Source organism: Bos javanicus, chromosome X (genome assembly GCF_032452875.1).
Source record: "Bos javanicus breed banteng chromosome X, ARS-OSU_banteng_1.0, whole genome shotgun sequence".
NCBI lineage: Eukaryota > Metazoa > Chordata > Mammalia > Artiodactyla > Bovidae > Bos > Bos javanicus.
This window is the reverse complement of record NC_083897.1, coordinates 93,923,243-93,940,531: the sequence shown is the minus strand read 5'-3', so window position 1 is coordinate 93,940,531 and position 17,289 is coordinate 93,923,243. Positions and strand designations below refer to the sequence as shown.

Sequence of the window (17,289 nt, the reverse complement as noted above, 5' to 3'; positions counted from 1 at the left end):
ATTGCTGAGGATTCAGAGTGAGGTCAGGGGATCACTACCCTCAAGAAGGTTAGATTTTAGTAAACGAGACAAGCTGAAAACAAAGTTGCAGATACTGTGAGCTAATTGCTCATGATTGAAAAATATGGTCCCTGTAGGGAGTATTGGTTAATTCTGGTTGAGAGTGAAAATTGAGGGAGGTTTCACAGATTGGTACTGAGCCTTGAAGAGGTCTGGAAAGGGTGGTTCAGAGAGTGGACACAGATGTGGAGACATAAAATGGCCTTTGAGCTCTGAATAGATTTTGATTAGAGGTTGGCAGGGTAGTTGAACACTGGGTTTGTGGTTTCCCAACTTCTTTGTTCATGCATATCATCAGCAAACATTTTTGAGAGGCAACCCTAAAATGACCTACTAAGATTCTTCAATACACATAGGCTCACTTTTAAAATCCCAGCAGTTCATAAAAAATATATCTTGGATTGGATAGATGGATTCCCTGGTGGCTTAGATGGTAAAGCGTCTGCCTACAATGCGGGAGACCCGGGTTCAATCCCTGGGTTGGGAAGATCTGGAGAAGGAAATGGCAGGTACTCCAGTACTCTTGCCTGGAGAATCCCATGGATGGAGGAGCCTGATAGGCTACAGTCCATGGGGTCGCAAAGAGTTGGACACGACTGAGCGACTTCATTTTCACTTTTTTTTTTTTTTTTGCAAAGCAAATGTAGTAAACATGGTAAAGTCTCAGTCGTGATTAGTTTAATGTTCACTATGAAATTGTTTGAACTTTGCTATATGTTTAAAGTTTTTTGTAACAAAATGTTGGGGGAAAAATTTCTCAGTAGTCATAAGCACTACTGTTTGCAAAATATGTCTTGTTTCCCATGCTAGATTATAAACAACTCTTTGATCTTTTCATAGTCTCCATAATAACTTGTTTATTTTAGGTGCAGGATATCTTTTTTTCCTTCAATGAAGAGGTTCAGTTCAGTTCAGTTGCTCAGTCGTGTCCGACTCTTTGTGACCCCATGAATCGCAGCACACCAGGCCTCCCTGTCCATCACCAACTCCCAGAGTTTACCCAAACTCACGTCCATTGAGTCAGTGATGCCATCCACCCATCTCATCCTCTGTCGTCCCCTTCTCCTCCTGCCCCCAGTCGCTCCCAGCATCAGGGTCTTTTCCATTGAGTCAACTCTTCGCATGAGGTGGTCAAAGTATTGGAGTTTCAGCTTCAGTTTCAGCTTCAGCATCAGTCCTTCCAATGAACACCCAGGACTGATCTCCTTTAGGATGGACTGGTTGGATCTCCTTGCGGTCCAAGGGACTCTCAAGAGTCTTCTCCAACATCAACATTCAAAAGCCTCAATTCTTCGGCGCTCAGCTTTCGACACAGTCCAACTCTCACATCCATACATGACCACTGGGAAAACCATAGCCTTGACTAGACGGACCTTTGTTGACAAAGTAATGTCTCTGCTTTTTAATGTGCTATCTAGTTTTAACTTTCCTTCCAAGGAGTGAGTGTCTTTCAATTTCATGGCTGCAATCACCATCTGCAGTGGTTTTGGAGCCCAAAAAATAAAGTCTGCCACTGCTTCCACTGTTTCTCTATTTCCCATGAAGTGATGGGACCAGATGCCATTATCTTTAAGCCAACTTTTTCACTCTCCTCTTTCACTTTCATCAAGAGGCTCTTTAGTTCCTCTTCACTTTCTGCCATAAGAGTGGTGTCATCTGCATATCTGAGATGAAATGAAGAGGTTAGTGATCTTAATAGAATGCATTGTAGGAATGACTTTTTAAAAGTGTGTAGTGTGGCTCTTAATATGGTGGATTTAAGACTGGCTCCAAACTGCATCTATAAAGTATCTGTAGATGTAATCAGTGACTGAAGTTTTCTCTCCTTGCTCTGGTCAGTGGTTGTTGTCGGAGTGATGGAGAACTTCTTGGTTTCTAACACAGACTTGAAAGGTGTTGGTTAATAACTGATTGTGGTTTGCATTTTCAGGGGGGGTGTTTCACTGTCTTGAAGATAACAGTTTTTCACTTGAATGATTTGCATGCTTTCCATTTCTTTTGACTGAAATGCTAGTGATTCAGTCCAAAACCCACTAGTGTATTTCTCCTTCCCTTGGTTCTGTTCTTGAGTCTAGGTCACAAGTTCAGCCTTTATTCCCAATCTGACTTTCATTTGTGATAGAGAAAATAGAGGGATTAAATAAAAGATAAATTGCCAGATTGTCTGTTTAGGTTTAAACAATTTAGGACTTCCCTTGAAAATATTCAGTGTTATATTTTACTGGGATGAATTTTTGTTATTTGGTTGGTTTCAATTGTATGTTCTGCAAACCTTTGTACGTGATCATTGCCAGTAGCACAAAAATTAAGTAAAACCACAAATCGCTACCTAATCTCTTCCCAAGGGTCTCAGAGCAACCATAAAGCAGTTTTAGAATGTGGTTTCAAAGGTGATGTAGTGTGGTTAATGGTACGAATACTTTGTTTTAATGGTTAGTATATATATATTACAAAAAAATAGAACACATGAAACCCGTAGTTTCATAGGTATAACTCTTTAGAATGAGGCCAATTTTTTAAAAGTAAGTTGATTTAAATAAAAGTATTAAGGTACAGCACTTGGATATAGTACTTGGAGGGGCTTCCCTGGTGGCTTAGTGGTAAAGAATCCACCTGCTAATGCAGAAGATGTGGGTTTGATCTATGGGTCAGGAAGATCCCCTGGAGAAGAAAATGCCTAGCCACTCCAGTATTCTTGCCTGGCACATGCCATGGACAGAGGAGCCTGGTGGGCTGTAGTCCATGGAGTTGCAAAATAGTGAGACATGACCTTGCGACTAAACAACAACAGTACTTGGATGTTGCGGAAATCATGTTGATAGTAAATGAATAAAGTTTGAGAAATCTGACCAAGAGCATACACCATTTTGTGCTTCTGTTCTCTAGAATACAGTATAGCAGTGGCTGCTGTGGCTCCTGATTATTATTTTCTTTGCCACTTTATTTTTAATTGAAGGATAATTGCTTTACAGAATTTTGTTGTTTCCTGTAAAACATCAACAAGAATCAGCCATAGGTAAAACCATGTCCCCTCCCTCCCATCGCCCTCCCCATCCCACCCTTCTAGATTGTCACAGTTTGAGCCCCTGTTTGAGTTCCCTGAGTCATACAGAAAATTCCCATTGGCTGTCTATTTTACATATGGTATTGTACGTTTCCATGTTATTCTCTCCATACATCTCACTCCTTCTTCCCCTCTCCCCATGTCCAAGGTCTGTTCTCTATGTCTGTTTTTCCACTGCTGCCATGAAAATAAATTCATAAGTACCATCTTTCTAGACTCTGTATATATGTCAGTATATGGTATATATATTTCCTCTTACTACACTCTGTATAATAGGCTCTAGGTTTGTCCACTTCATTACAATGGACTCAAATGCATTCCTTTTAAGGCTGAGTAATATTTCATTGTATATATGTACCACAGCTTCCTCGTCCATTCATCTGTCAATTGATATCTAGATTGCTTCCATGTTCTAGCTATTGTAAATAGTGCTGCAATGAACATTGGGGTACAGGTGTCTTTTTCAGTGTTGGTTTCCTCAGGGTATATGCCTAGGACTGAGATTGCTGTGTCATATGGAGGTTTTATTCCTAGTTTAAGGAATCTCCATACCGTCTTCCATAGTGGCTGTATCAGTTTACATTCCCACCAGCAATGCAAGAGGGTTCACTTTTCTCCACTCCCTCTCCAGTGTTTATTGTTTGTAGACTTTTTGATGGCCATTCTGCCTGGTGTGAGGTGGTATCTCAGTATAGTTTTGATTTTCATGTCTCTAATAATGAGCAATGTTGAGCATCTTTTCATGTGTTTGTTAGCCATCTGTATGTCTTCTTGGAAAAATGTCTGTTTAAGTCTTTTCCCCCACTTTTTGATTGGGTTGTTTGTTCTGCCATTGAATTGTATGAGCTGCTTGTATATTTTGGAAATTAATTCTTTGTCAGTTGTTTCCTTTGCTATTATTTTCTCCCATTCTGAGAGTTGTATTTTCACCTCACCATGTTTGTAGTTTCCTTTGCTGTGCAAAAGCTTTCAAGTTTAATTAGGTCCCACTTGTTTATTTTTGTTTTATTTCCATTACTCTAAGAGGTGAGTCATAGAGGATCTTGCTTTGATTTATGTCATCAAGTGTTTTTCCTGTTTTCCTCTAAGAGTTTTATAGTTCTGGTCTTACATTTAGGTCTTTAATCCATTTTGAGTTTATCTTTGTGTATGGTGTTAGGAAGTGTTCTAATTTCATTCTTTTGCATGTAGCTGTCCAGGTTTCCTAGTACCACATACTGAAGAGGCTGTCTTTGCCCCATTCTTTATTCTTGCCTCCTTTGTCAAAAATAAGGTACCCATAGGTGCCTGGTTTTATCTCTGGACTCTCTATCTTGTTACATTGGTCCCTATTTCTGTTTTTGTGCCAGTGCCATACTGTCTTGATGACTGTAGCTTTGTAGTATAATCTGTAGTCAGGAAGGTTGATTCCTCCAGCTCCATTCTTCTTTCTCAAGACTGCTTTGGCTATTCAGGGTCTTTTCTGTTTCCATATGAATTGTGAAATTTTTTGTTCTAGTTCTGTGAAAAAATGCCATTGGTAATTTGATAGGGATTGCATTGAATCTGTAGATTGCATTTGGTAGTATAGTCATTTTCACAATACTGATTCTTCCTACCTAGGAATATGGACTGTCTCACGATCTGTTTATGTCATCCTTGATTTTTTTTCATCAGTGTCTCATAATTTTCTGTATACAGTTCTTTTGTTTCCTTAGGTAGGTTTATTCCTAGATATTTTTTGTTCTTGTTGCAATGGTGAATGGGATTGATTCCTTAATTTCTCTTTCTGATTTTTCATTGTTAGTATATAGGAATGCAGGTGATTTCTGTGTATTGACTTTGCTAAATTCCCTGATTAGATCTAGTGATTTTCTGATAGTATCTTTAGGGTTTTTATTTATAGTACCAGTCCATCCTAAAGGAGATCAGTCCTGGGTGTTCATTGGAAGAACTGATGTTGAAGCTGAAACTCCAGTACTTTGGCCACCTGATGCGAAGAGCTGACTCATTTGAAAAGACCCTGATGATGCTGGGAAAGATTGAGGGCAGGAGGAGAAGGGGACGACAGAGGATGAGATGGTTGGATGGCATCACCAATTCAATGGACATGGGTTTGGGTGGACTCCGGGAGTTGGTGATGGACAGGGAGGCCTGGCATGCTGGGGTTCATGGGGTCGCAAAGAGTTGGACACGACTGAGCAACTGAACTGAACTGATGTATTGTCATCTGCAAACAGTGAGAGTTTTACTTCTTTTCCGATCTGGATTCCTTTTATTTCTTTTCTCTAATTGCCATAACTAGGACCTCTCAAAACTGTGTTGAATACTAGTGGTGAGAGTGGACACGCTTGTCTTGTTCCTGATGTTAAAGGAAATGCTTTTATTTTTACATCATTGAGAAGTGTTTCCTGTGGGCTTATCATATATGGCCTTTTCTATGTTGAGGCAGGTTCTGTCTATGCCGATTTTTTGAAATGTTTTTATCATAAATGGTTGCTGAATTTTGTCAGAGGCTTTTTCTTCATCTATTGAGATGATCATATGGTTTTTATCTTTCAGTTTGTTAATATGGTGCATCACATTGAATGATTTGCATATATTGAAGAATCCTTGCATCCCTGTAATAAACCTGGCTTGATCATGGTGTTTGAGCCTTTTGTTGAATTCTGTTTGCTAGAATTTTGTTGAGGATTTTTGCATCTCTGTTCATCAGTGATATTTGCCTGTAGTTTGCTTTTTTTGTGTTGTCTTTGCCTGTTCTTGGTATCAGGGTGATTGTGGCCTTGTAGAATGAGTTTGGAAGTGTTCCTTTCTCTGCAATTTTTTGAAAGAGTTTCAGAAAAATATTCATTAGCTTTTCTCTAAATGCTTGATAGAATTCCCCTGTGAAGCCATCTGGCCCTGGTGTTTTGCTTTTGGGGAGATTTTTTATCACAGTTTTGATTTCATCGTTTGTAATTGGCCTGTTCATAATTTCTATTTCTTCCTGGTTCAGCCTTGGGAAGTTAAACTTTTCTAAGAATATGTCCATTTCCTCTTGGTTGTCCATTTTGTTAGCATATACTTGTTCATAATATTCTGTTATGATCCTTTGTATTTCTGTCTTGTCTGTTGTAACCTCTCCTTTTTCATCTCTAATTTTGTTAGTTTGATTTTTTTCTCGATGAATATGGCTAGTGGTTTGTCAGTTTTGTTTATCATCTCAAAGAACTAGCTTTAATTTTATTAATCTTTGCTATTGTTTTCTTCATTTCTTTTTCATTTATTTCTGCTCTGATATTTATGATTTTTTTCCTTCTGCTGACTTTGGGGACTTTTTGTTCTTCTTTTTCCAGCTGCTTTAGTTGTAGTTAGGTTGTCTATTCAGTGCTTTTCTTGGTTCTTGAGGTAGAATTGTATTGCCGTAAACTTCTTTCTTCGAACTACTTTTTCTGAGCCCCATAGGTTTTGGGTCATTGTATTTTTGTTGTCATATGTTTCTAGAAATCTTTTTATTTCCCTTGTTTCTTCAGTAACCTCTTCATTATTTAGTAGTGTATTATTTAATCTCCATGATTTTGTGTTCTGGGCAGTTTTTTCCCTGTAGTTGATAACTATTCTCATACTGTTGTGGTCAGAGAAAGACATTTGATACAATTTCAGTTTTCTTAAATTTCCTGAGGCTTGACTTGTGACTCAAGATGTGGTCTATTCTGGAAAATGTTCCATGTGCACTTGAGAAGAAATTGTATTCCTCTGCATTTGCATGGAAAGTCCTGAAGATACCAATTAGGTCCATTTGGTCTAATGATTCATTTAAGGTTTGTTCTTTATTGATTCTCTGTTTTGATGATCTGTCCATTGGTAAACGGTGTGTTGAAGTCCCTTACTCTTATTGTGTTACTGTTGAGTTCCCCTCTTATGCGTGTTAGTGTTTGCCTTATGCGTTGAGGTTCTCCTATGTTGGGTACATAAATATTTGCAACTGTTACGTCTTCTTGGATCAATCATTTGATCATTATGTAGTATCCGTCTTTGTCTCTTATAATATTCTTTATTTTGAAGTCTATTTTGTCTGAAATAAGGATTGCCACTCTGGCTTTCTTTTGGTTTCCATTCACATGGAATATCTTTTTCTATCCTTTTACTTTCAGTCTGTATATGTCTCTAGGTCTGAAGTGTGTCTCTTGTAGGCAACATATATATGGATCTTGTTTTTGTATCCATTCTGTCAGTCTGTATCTTTTGGTTGGTGCATTTAATACGTTTACATTTAAGGTAATTAGTGATATGTATGTTCCTTAATGTATGTCAATACATTAAGAGAATGTATTGACATTTTCTTAATTGTTTTGGGTTTGTTTTTGTAGGTCTTTTCTTTCTCTTGTGTTCACTGGCTATGTAATTCTCTTTAGTATTTGTTGTAAGGCTGGTTTGGTGGTGCTAAATTCTCTTAACTTTTGTTTGTCTGTAAAGCTTTTGATTTCTCCATCAATTTTGAATGAGGTCTTTGCTGGGTATCATAATCTTAGTTGTAGATTTTTTTTCTTTCTTTCAGTACTTTAAATATATCTTGCCATTCCTTTTTGGCCTGCCACATTTCTCCTGAAAGATCCACTGTTAATCATATCAGTTTTCCCTTGTATGTTAACTTGTTGCTTTTCTCTTGATGCTTTTAGTATTCTTTCTTTGTGCTTAATCTCTGTTAACTTAATTAATATGTGTCTCAATGTTTTTCTCCTTGGGTTTATCCTGTAAGGGATTCTCTGCGCTTCTTGGACTTGATTATTTCCTTTCCTGTGTTGGGGAAGATTTTAACTATAATTTCTTCAGAAATTTTCTCAGTGCCTTTCTTTTTGTTTTTCTTCCTCTGGGACCCTTATAACTCAAATGTTGGTGTGTTTAATATTGTCCCAAATGTCTCTGAGGCTATCCTCAATTCTTTTCATACTTTTTTCTTTATTCTGATCTTCAGCAGTTATTTCCACCTTTCTGTCTTCTAGCTCACCTATCCAGTCTGCCTCAGTTATTTTGCTATTGATTCCTTCTAGAGTATTTTTAATTTCAGTAATTGTGTTTTTCATCTCTGTTTGCTTATTCTTTATTTCTTCTATGTCCTGGTGATTGTATTAACTGTGTTAATTGTTTCTTGCATTTTCTCCATTCTATTTTCAAGTCTTTGGGGCATCTTTACTGTCATTATTCTGAATTCTCTTTCAGGTAGATTGCTTATTTCCTCATTGTGTATTTGGTCTTGTAAGTTTCTACCTTGTTCTTTCATTTGTACTGTATTTCTCTGTCTTTTCATTATTTTCCTAACTTGCTCCACTTGAGGTCTCCTTTTCCCAGGCTTTGGAGTTGTATTCCTTCTTCCTCTTGGTTTTTGCCCTTGGAGGGAAAGGTTGGTTGAGTGGTTTGTGTTGACTTCTTTGTAGGGGTGACGTCTGCCTGTGTTCTAGTCAGAGGAGACCAAGCTGATCAAGCAGATAATTACAGAAATACTGGGACATATACACACACTTCCACACATAAAGTTACAAGCAAAGTATTCTAAAGAAAAGAGTACAGGAGACTGACTTCGTGAAGAAGGGAAACGAAAAATGATATCAACCAATTAAAACCAGAGCTAGCTAATGCTCAATCTGAAAAACTGAGCCTGAGCAGAGTGCCAACTGGGGAATATAGCAAAGAGAGCTCAAGAATTTAATGTACTTGGTGAAAAAAAGAAAATGAAGGAAAATAGGGAAAAGAAAAAAAGAAAAGGAAAGGGTGGAAAAGAGGGTAAAAACAAGAGAAAAGAAAAATAGAAAAGCAAAGATAAATAGACATATGTGAAAGATTTATACATATTCAGGAATAGCTACAACTGGTAAGGAACTATAAGAAAAGCAGTCAAATATAGCAAAAACAAAATCCAAGAAATCCCCTAAAAAAGGGTTGAAAAAGGAAAAATAAATCTTAAAATGAGTTTTTTGTTTACAGGAAAAACAGAGGAAAACTCCACACCACCACAAAAGGCTAATGTGAAGGTAGAAATATGTAAGTGGAATAAACTGTGATTTATAAGAAAAAAAAAGTTTTCAAGGTCATAGTTCTTCTTGGCTGTGGATTCTGCCCCAGTGGATGGGGGCTGGATTAGTGTACTGTGATGCTTTCCTGGTTGGGGGAGCTTGTGCCTGTGTTCTCATTGATGTACCTATATCTCATCTCTCTGAAGGGCAATTCAGTTTCCACTAGTAGGTTTTGGGGTGTCTGGGTTCGGTATGTCTTTGGGCAGTCCGTCTAGCTTTAGCAGTGTTACACACATCTATTTCCACAGCTGTGTCAAAGCCCTCTCAGCATATCTTCATTGCCGCCAGCCCCCTACTTGTCCGTGGAATCTTTGCTGGTGCTTCTGTTCCCCAGTCCTGCCCTGCACTGCACTGCAAGACAAAGCTTGATAGATGGGGTCTTATGTGGATCTTTTCTCAGCTCCCAAACTGTGCACTCTGCTTTGCAGAGACCTGTGTGGGCTTCCCTCAGGCCCCTGAGGTCACCCTCTGCTTCGTGGGGCTTGTGTACACTTGTCTTGGCTCCCTGAGCCCACACTCTGCATTGTGCTCCTTGTGTTCACTTGTCTCAGCTCACCAGGTCCACCCTCTATGTCTCAGGGCTTGTGTTCACTTGTTTCCGCAACCTGGGACCACCCTCTGCATCCTGGGGCTTATGTGCACTTGTCTCGGCTCCCTGGACCCGCTGTCTGGGTCTCGGGGCTTGTGTGCACTTGTTTTGTCTCATCAGTCAGCTCTCTATGTTGCAGGTCTTGTGTGCACTTGTCTTGGCTCTCCAGGCCTGCCCTCTGAGCTGCAAGGGTTGTGTGCACTGGAGAGGTTTGTATGCTGCGCCTTGCTTGTCACCCCAGGCCCACCCTCTTCACTGGGGGACTTCTGTGGGCTTCTCTCAGTTCCCTGAGCCCACCATCTGCTCAGGGCCAGAGTCCGTGAGTTGTTTATGGGCTGAGTAGTGCAGCTTTTTCTGTTTTCTGCCCTCTAAGTCCTTGCTTTGCCAGTTTTCCCAGATTCTGCATCTCCCCCTTGGGCCTGCCTGTGAGGGAGGTTCCCAGCACACAGGAACTCTTCCTGCTTCAGGATTCCCTCCCTCCCTCGGGCACAAGCTCCCATCCAGAAGTTTTCTGTCTTTTCCCTTTTTATGTCTCCCGTTCTCTCTCCTACCTCATTCCAGGGAGCTTAACCTATCCCCCTGGAGGCCTGGAGTCTTCTGCTGTCACCTAGAAGTTGCTTTGTAGGCGTTGCTCTTTATCTTGATGAGTTTTTGATGTATTAGTGGTAAGGCTGGCAATTTCCCTGTCTTACTCCTCTGCCGTCTTCTTGCCTCCTGACTATTTAGTTATCCTCAGTCATTGACACATCCTGAAATGTTAGTGACTCTTCTAGATGCACCAGTGGTAGGAAAAATTACCACAATAGTAATTACTTCTGTTCTTGAGCACCAGGTTGTATAGCAAGTGCTTTTTATCTTGTTTAATCCACATAAGCTCTCAAAATATGTGCTTTTCTGCCCATTTAACAGTTGAATAACAGATGCAAAGAAGTGAAATGATTTTTCTTTGGTCTAGATATTAGTACTGTTCATGGGGTTCAAGCAAAAGGCAAAGGAGAAAGGGAAAGATATACCCTCTGAATGCAGGGTTGCAAAGAATAACAAGGAGAGATAAGAAAGCCTTCTGAAGTGAACAATGCAAACAAATAGAGGAAAACAATAGACTGGGAAAGACTACAGATCTCTTCAAGAAAATTGAAGATACCAAGGGAACGCTTCATGCAAAGATGGGCACAGTAAAAGACAGAATCGAAAAGGGCCTAACAGAAGAGATTAAGAGGAGGTGGCAAGAATACACAGAAGAACTATACAAAACAGCTATTAATTACCTGGGTAACCCCAATGGTGTGGTCACTCATCTAGAGCCAGACATCCTGGAGTGTGAAGTCAAGTGGCCTGAGGAAGCATCGCTATTAATAAAGCTAGTGGAGGTGGTGGAATTCCAGCTGAGCTATTTCAAATCCTAAAAGATGATGCTGTTAAAGTGCTGCACTCAGTATGCCAGCAAATTGGTAAAACTGAGCAGTGGCCACAGGACTGGAAAAGATCAGTTTTCATTCCAATATCAAAGAAGGGCAATGTCAAAGAAAGTTCAAACTACCACACAATTGCACTCATTTCACATGCTAGCAAAGTAATGCTCAAAATCCTTCAAGCTAGGCTTCAACAGTATGTGAACTGAAAACTTTCACATGTGCACGCTGGATTTAGAAAAGGCAGAGGAACCAGAGATCAAATTGCCAACATCCATTGATCATAGAAAAAGCAAGAGAATTCCTGCAAAACATCTGCTTCATTGAATATGCTAAGCCTTTGACTGTGTGGGTCACGACAAACTGTGGAAAATTCTTCAAGAGATGGGAATACCAGACCACCTTATCTGCCTCCTGAGAAACCTGTACGCAGGTCAAGAAGCAACAGTTAGAACCAGACATGAAACAATGGACTGGTTCAAACCTGGGAAAGGAGTATGTCAAGGCTGTATGTTGTCACTGTACTAATTTCACCTATATGCAAAGTACATTATGTACTTACATGCAGAGTACATCACATGAAATGCTCGGCTGGATGAAGCACAAGGTGGAATGAAGATTGCCAGGAGAAATATCAGTAACCTCAGATATGCAGATGACACCACAGAAAGTGAAGAGGAACTAAAGAGCCTCTTGATGAATATGAAAGAGGAGAGTGAAAAAGCTGGCATAATACTCAGCATTCAAAAAATGAAGATCATGGCATCCGGTTCCATCACTTAATGGCAAGTAGACGGAGCAACAATTGAAACAGTGACAGATTTTATTTTCTTGAGCTCCAAAATCACTGCAGATGGTGTATGTAGCCATGAAATTAAAAGACGCTTGCTCCTTAGAAGAAAAGCTATAACAAACCTGAGAGGCATATTAAAAAGCAGAGATATCACTTTGTCAGCAAACATACATCTAGTCAAAGCTATGGTTTTTCCAGTAGTCGTTTAAAGATGTGAGAATTGGACCATAAGGAAGGCAGGGTGCCGAAGAATTGATTCTTTCGAACTGTGGTGCTAGAAAAGGCTATTGAGAATTCCCTGGACTGCAAGGAGATCAAACCAATCAATCATAAAGGAAATCAAACCTGAATATTTATTGGAAGGAGTGATGCTGAAGCTGAAGCTCCAATTCTTTGGCCACCTGATGCGATGAGCCCACTCATTGGAAGAGGCCCTGATGCTGGGAAAGATGGAGGGCAGGAGGAGAAGGAGTCGACAGAGAATGACGTGGTTGGATGACATCAGCAACTCAATGGACATGCATTTGAGCAAACTCTGAGAGATAGTGAAAGATAGGGAATCCTGGTATACTGCAGTCCATAGGGTTGCAAAGAGTCCGACATGATCGGGTGAGTGAACAACAACAAAATATACAGTAAATAGTGTATAAAATTCTGTCCTGGATTTGTATTGCTTAAAGTCTGTTTCCACAGTTTCACATGGTTTCCTTTTTGTACATTCTTGTGTCAAATTGTACACTTTCTAGCCAGATAATATGCAATAAAATTTTGAAGAAGATTTATTGGGCACTTCTGTTCATTTGAGAAGGCAATGCCACCCCACTCCAGTACTCTTGCCTGGAAAATCCCATGGACAGAGGAGCCTGCTGGGCTGCAGTCCATGGGGTCGCTGAGGGTTGGACAGGACTGAGCGATTTGACTTTCACTTTTCACTTTCATGCGTTGGAGAAGGAAATGGCAACGCACTCCAGTGTTCTTGCCTGTAGAATCCCAGGGACGGGGAGCTTGGTGGGCTGCCATCTATGGGGTCACACAGAGTCGGACACGACTGAAGTGACTTAGCATTAGCATATGTTCATTTGCTAAGTGGACAGTACTGCCAGTACAAGCAAATGTGTAAGCTCAGTGCCAAATGAGTGACTCATATAATGATTTTATAGGAATTCAAAAGTAGCAGTCTCTCTTTTTTCCTACATTTTAAGTCTCTCCCTTTCTGGTTTCTTTCATTTATAAGTACATATGTATATATAAATAACCTTTAAAGAATAAAAACTTCCTCTTTGTTTTGTAATTCCCTTAATCCCTCTTCTTCCCTTTTAACCATCATTCTTGAAGATATAAGATTTTATTAATTTCCATTCCCTAGCCTATTGCCACTTGATTTGTGATGTCACCATTCTGAAGCCACCAAAACCATTTCCATTCTTACCCTTTATTAATGCTCTATAAGATATCCTTTCTTTGAATTTCCTTTCTTGGATTCCATAATGCAGCTTACTGCTGATTCTCCCATATAAGTCTCTAGTTGTTTCTCCTCCTCTTACTGCTTCCTTAAGCATTGGTGCTCTCATGATTTCTGCCCTAGCCCTATTTTTCTACATACATATTCTGAGCAATCTCATCTGTTATTATGGCTTTAAGTGTTAACTGTATTATGATTATTCCTATAGCTGTTTTTCTCTAGCCCAGCCTCTCTCATAAGCTTTCAACACACCTTTTCAATGTCTTGTAGGTCACTTATATTAAAAAAAAAAAATCCAAAATGTCCTATAGGTCACTTATATTAAAAAATACCCAAGATGGAGTTCATTATTTTCCACCAAAACTTGTTCTACTTATGATGTTCTCTTTTTCTATGAATGTCATCTTTCATCCATTTCAAGCCAGAAACCATGGAGATCTTCTCAATTCTTCAGTCTTCCTGTCACTTCTCCTATCCACTTGGTCACCAGATCTTGTCACCTCTACCTCAAATATGTCTCCTGAATCCAGCTACTTCCACCCCCATTGCTGTAGTTCAGGCTGCCATCATTTCTTATCTGAACTGTGAAAATTGCCTCACTCTTTGTGCCATAGTCCATCTTATACATTTCTATCAGATAAGCTGACGTTTTCCTATGCCCAAAGATACCCAATGACTTTTTGCCTAACCTTACTAAACTCAGACTTGTGAGCATGGCAGACAATGCCATTCACACAGTCTGATCCCAAACTCTCTCCAGCTTACTTGGTGCTTACCTTTGCCCACACCTGTTCCAAACATTGGAAGGTCCCAACCATTCTGAACTTTCTTTTTTTAACATTCTAGACATACTATGTCTTCTCATATAGTGGTTTTCTTATTTAACTCTCACTCTTTGTGTAGCAGATTCCTACTTATTCTTGCTAAAATGTTGTCACTATGAAACCTTTCCCAGCCAAGGTAAATGATGCCTTCCCTAGTGCTATCAGAGTGCTTTAAAAAAAAAAATTCTCATTTTTTTTCTCATAGTATTTTCATATCACATTATGATTCTCTTTTTTTTTTCTCCCATGCCATGTACACTGTATCCCTAGAACTTACTTACCTTATGACGGGAAATTTGTATGTCACTCAGTTCAGTTGCTCAGTTGCATCTGACTCTTTGTGATCCCATGGACTGCAGCACGCCAGTCTTCCCTGTCCATCACCAGCTCCCAGAGCTTGCTCAAACTCCTCTCCATTGAGTCGGTGATGCCATCCAACCATCTCATCCTCTATCATCCCCTTCTCCTCCCCACTTCAATCTTTCCCAGCATCAGGGTCTTTTCCAATGAGTCAGTTTTTTGAGTTAGGTGCCGAAGGTGTTGGAGCTTCAGTTTCAGCGTCCACCCTTCCAATGAATATTCAGGACTGATTTCTTTAGGATTCACTGGTTTGATCTCCTTGCAGTCCAAGGAACTCTCAAGAGGCTTCTGCAACACCACAGTTCGAAAGCATCAGTTCTTCAGTCTCGGGTTTCTTTATGGTCCAACTCTCACATCCATACATGACTACTGGAAAAACCATAGCTTTGACTAGATGGACGTTTGTTGGCAAAGTAATGTCTCTACTATTTAATATGCTGTCTAGGTTGGTCATAGCTTTTCTTCCAAGTAGCAAGTGTCTTTTAATTTCATGGCTGCAGTCACCATCAGTGGTGATTTTAGAGCCCAAGAAAACAAACTCAGTCACTGTTTCCATTGTTCCCCATCTATTTGCCTGGATGCCATGATCTTAGTTTTCTGAATGTTGAATTTTAAACCAGCTTTTTCACTCTCCTCTTTCACTTTCATCAAGAGGCTGTTTAGTTCCTCTTCACTTTCTACCATAAGGGTGGTGTCATCTGCATCTGAGGTTACTGATATTTTTCCTGGCAATCTTGATTCCAGCTTTTGCTTCATCCAGCCCAGCATTTTGCATGATATACTCTACATATAAGTTAAATAAGCAGGATGACAATATACAGCCATTAGGTACTCCTTTCCCAATTTGGAACCAGTCTGCTGTTCCATTTCCGGTTCTAACGGTTGGTTCTTTTTTTTTTTTTTTATTTTTTTTTTTACTTTACAACATTGTATTGGTTTTGCCATACATCAACATGCATCTGCCACAGGTGTACACGTGTTCCCCATCCTGAACCTCCCTCCCCATACCATCCCTCTGGGTCATCCCAGTGCACCAGCCCCAAGCTTCCTGTATCCTGCATCGAACCTGGACTGGTGATTCATTTCTTATATGATATTATACATGTTTTAATGCCATTCTCCCAAATCATCCCCCCCCCCCAGCCATTAAAAAGAGTACACTTGAATCAGTTCTAATGAGGTGGATGAAACTGGAGCCTATTATACAAAGTGAAGTAAGCCAGAAAGGAAAACACCACTACAGTATACTAATGCATATATATGGAATTTAGAAAGATGGTAATGGTTGGTTCTTAATGACTTGCATACAGATTTCTGAGGAGGCAGGTAAGGTGTTCTGATATTAGCATCTCTTGAAGAATTTTCCAAGTTTGTTGTGATCAATACTGTCAAAGGCTTTGGTATAGTCAATAAAGACGAAGTAGATGTCTTTCTGGAACTCTCTTCCTTCTTCTATCATCCTATGGATGTTGGCAATTTGATCTCTGGTTCCTCTGCCTTTTCTAAATCCAGCTTGAACATCTGGAACTTTTTGATTCACATATTGTTGAAGCCTCACTTGGAGAATTTTGAGCATTACTTGGCTAGTGGGTGAGATGAGCACAATTGTGTATAGTTTGAACATTCTTTGGTATTGCCTTTCTTTGGGATTGGAATGAAAACACCTTTTCCAATCCTGTGGCCACTGCTGAGTTTTCCCAATTTGCTGGCATATTGAGTGCAGCACTTTCAAAGCATCTTCTTTCAAGTTTGAAATGGCTCAACTGGAATTCCATCACCTATCAGAGATCAAATTGCCAACATCCACTGGATCATTGAAAAAGCAAGAGAGTTCCAGAAAAACATCTATTTCTGCTTTATTGACTATGCCAAAGCCTTTGACTGTGTGGATCACAATAAACTGTGGAAAATTCTGAAAGAGATGGGAATACCAGACCACCTGACCTGCCTCTTGAGAAACCTGTATGCAGGTCAGGAAGCAACAGTTAGAACTGGACATGGAACAACAGACTGGTTCCAAGTAGGAAAAGGAGTACGTCAAGGCTGTATATTGTCACCCTGCTTATTTAACTTATATGCAGAGTACATCATGAGAAACGCTGGGCCGGAGGAAGCACAAGCTGGAATCAAGATTGCCAGGAGAAATATCAATAACCTCAGACATGCAGATGATTACACTCTTACGGCAGAAAGTGAAGAGGAACTAAAAAGCCTCTTGATGAAAGTGAAAGAGGAGAGTGAAAAAGTTGGTTTAAAGCTCAACATTCAGAAAACGAAGATCATAGCATCTGGTCCCATCACTTCATGGAAAATAGATGGGGAAACAGTGGAAATAGTGACAGACTTTATTTTGTGGGGCTCCAAAATCACTGCAGATGGTGATTGCAGCCATGAAATTAAAAGACGCTTACTCCTTGGAAGGAAAGTTATGACCAACCTAGATAGCATATTCAAAAGCAGAGACATTACTTTGCCAACAAAGGTCCGTCTAGTCAAGGCTATGGTTTTTCCAGTAGTCATGTATGGATGTGAGAGTTGGACTCTGAAGAAAGCTGAGCACCGAAGAATTGATACTTTTGAACTGTGGTGTTGGAGAAGACTCTTGAGAGTCCCTTGGACTGCAAGGAGATCCAACCAGTCCATTCTGAAGGAGATCAGCCCTGGGTGTTCTTTGGAAGTGTTGATGCTAAAGC

General features: G+C 39.8%; 1 protein-coding gene across 6 annotated transcripts in view; it reads left to right on the top strand.

The window, feature by feature from the left end:
• Nucleotides 1–17,289, top strand: part of FAM120C (family with sequence similarity 120 member C) — a 145,518-nt gene that overhangs the window by 2,746 nt on the left and 125,483 nt on the right. The gene's annotated exons all lie outside the window — the stretch shown is intronic.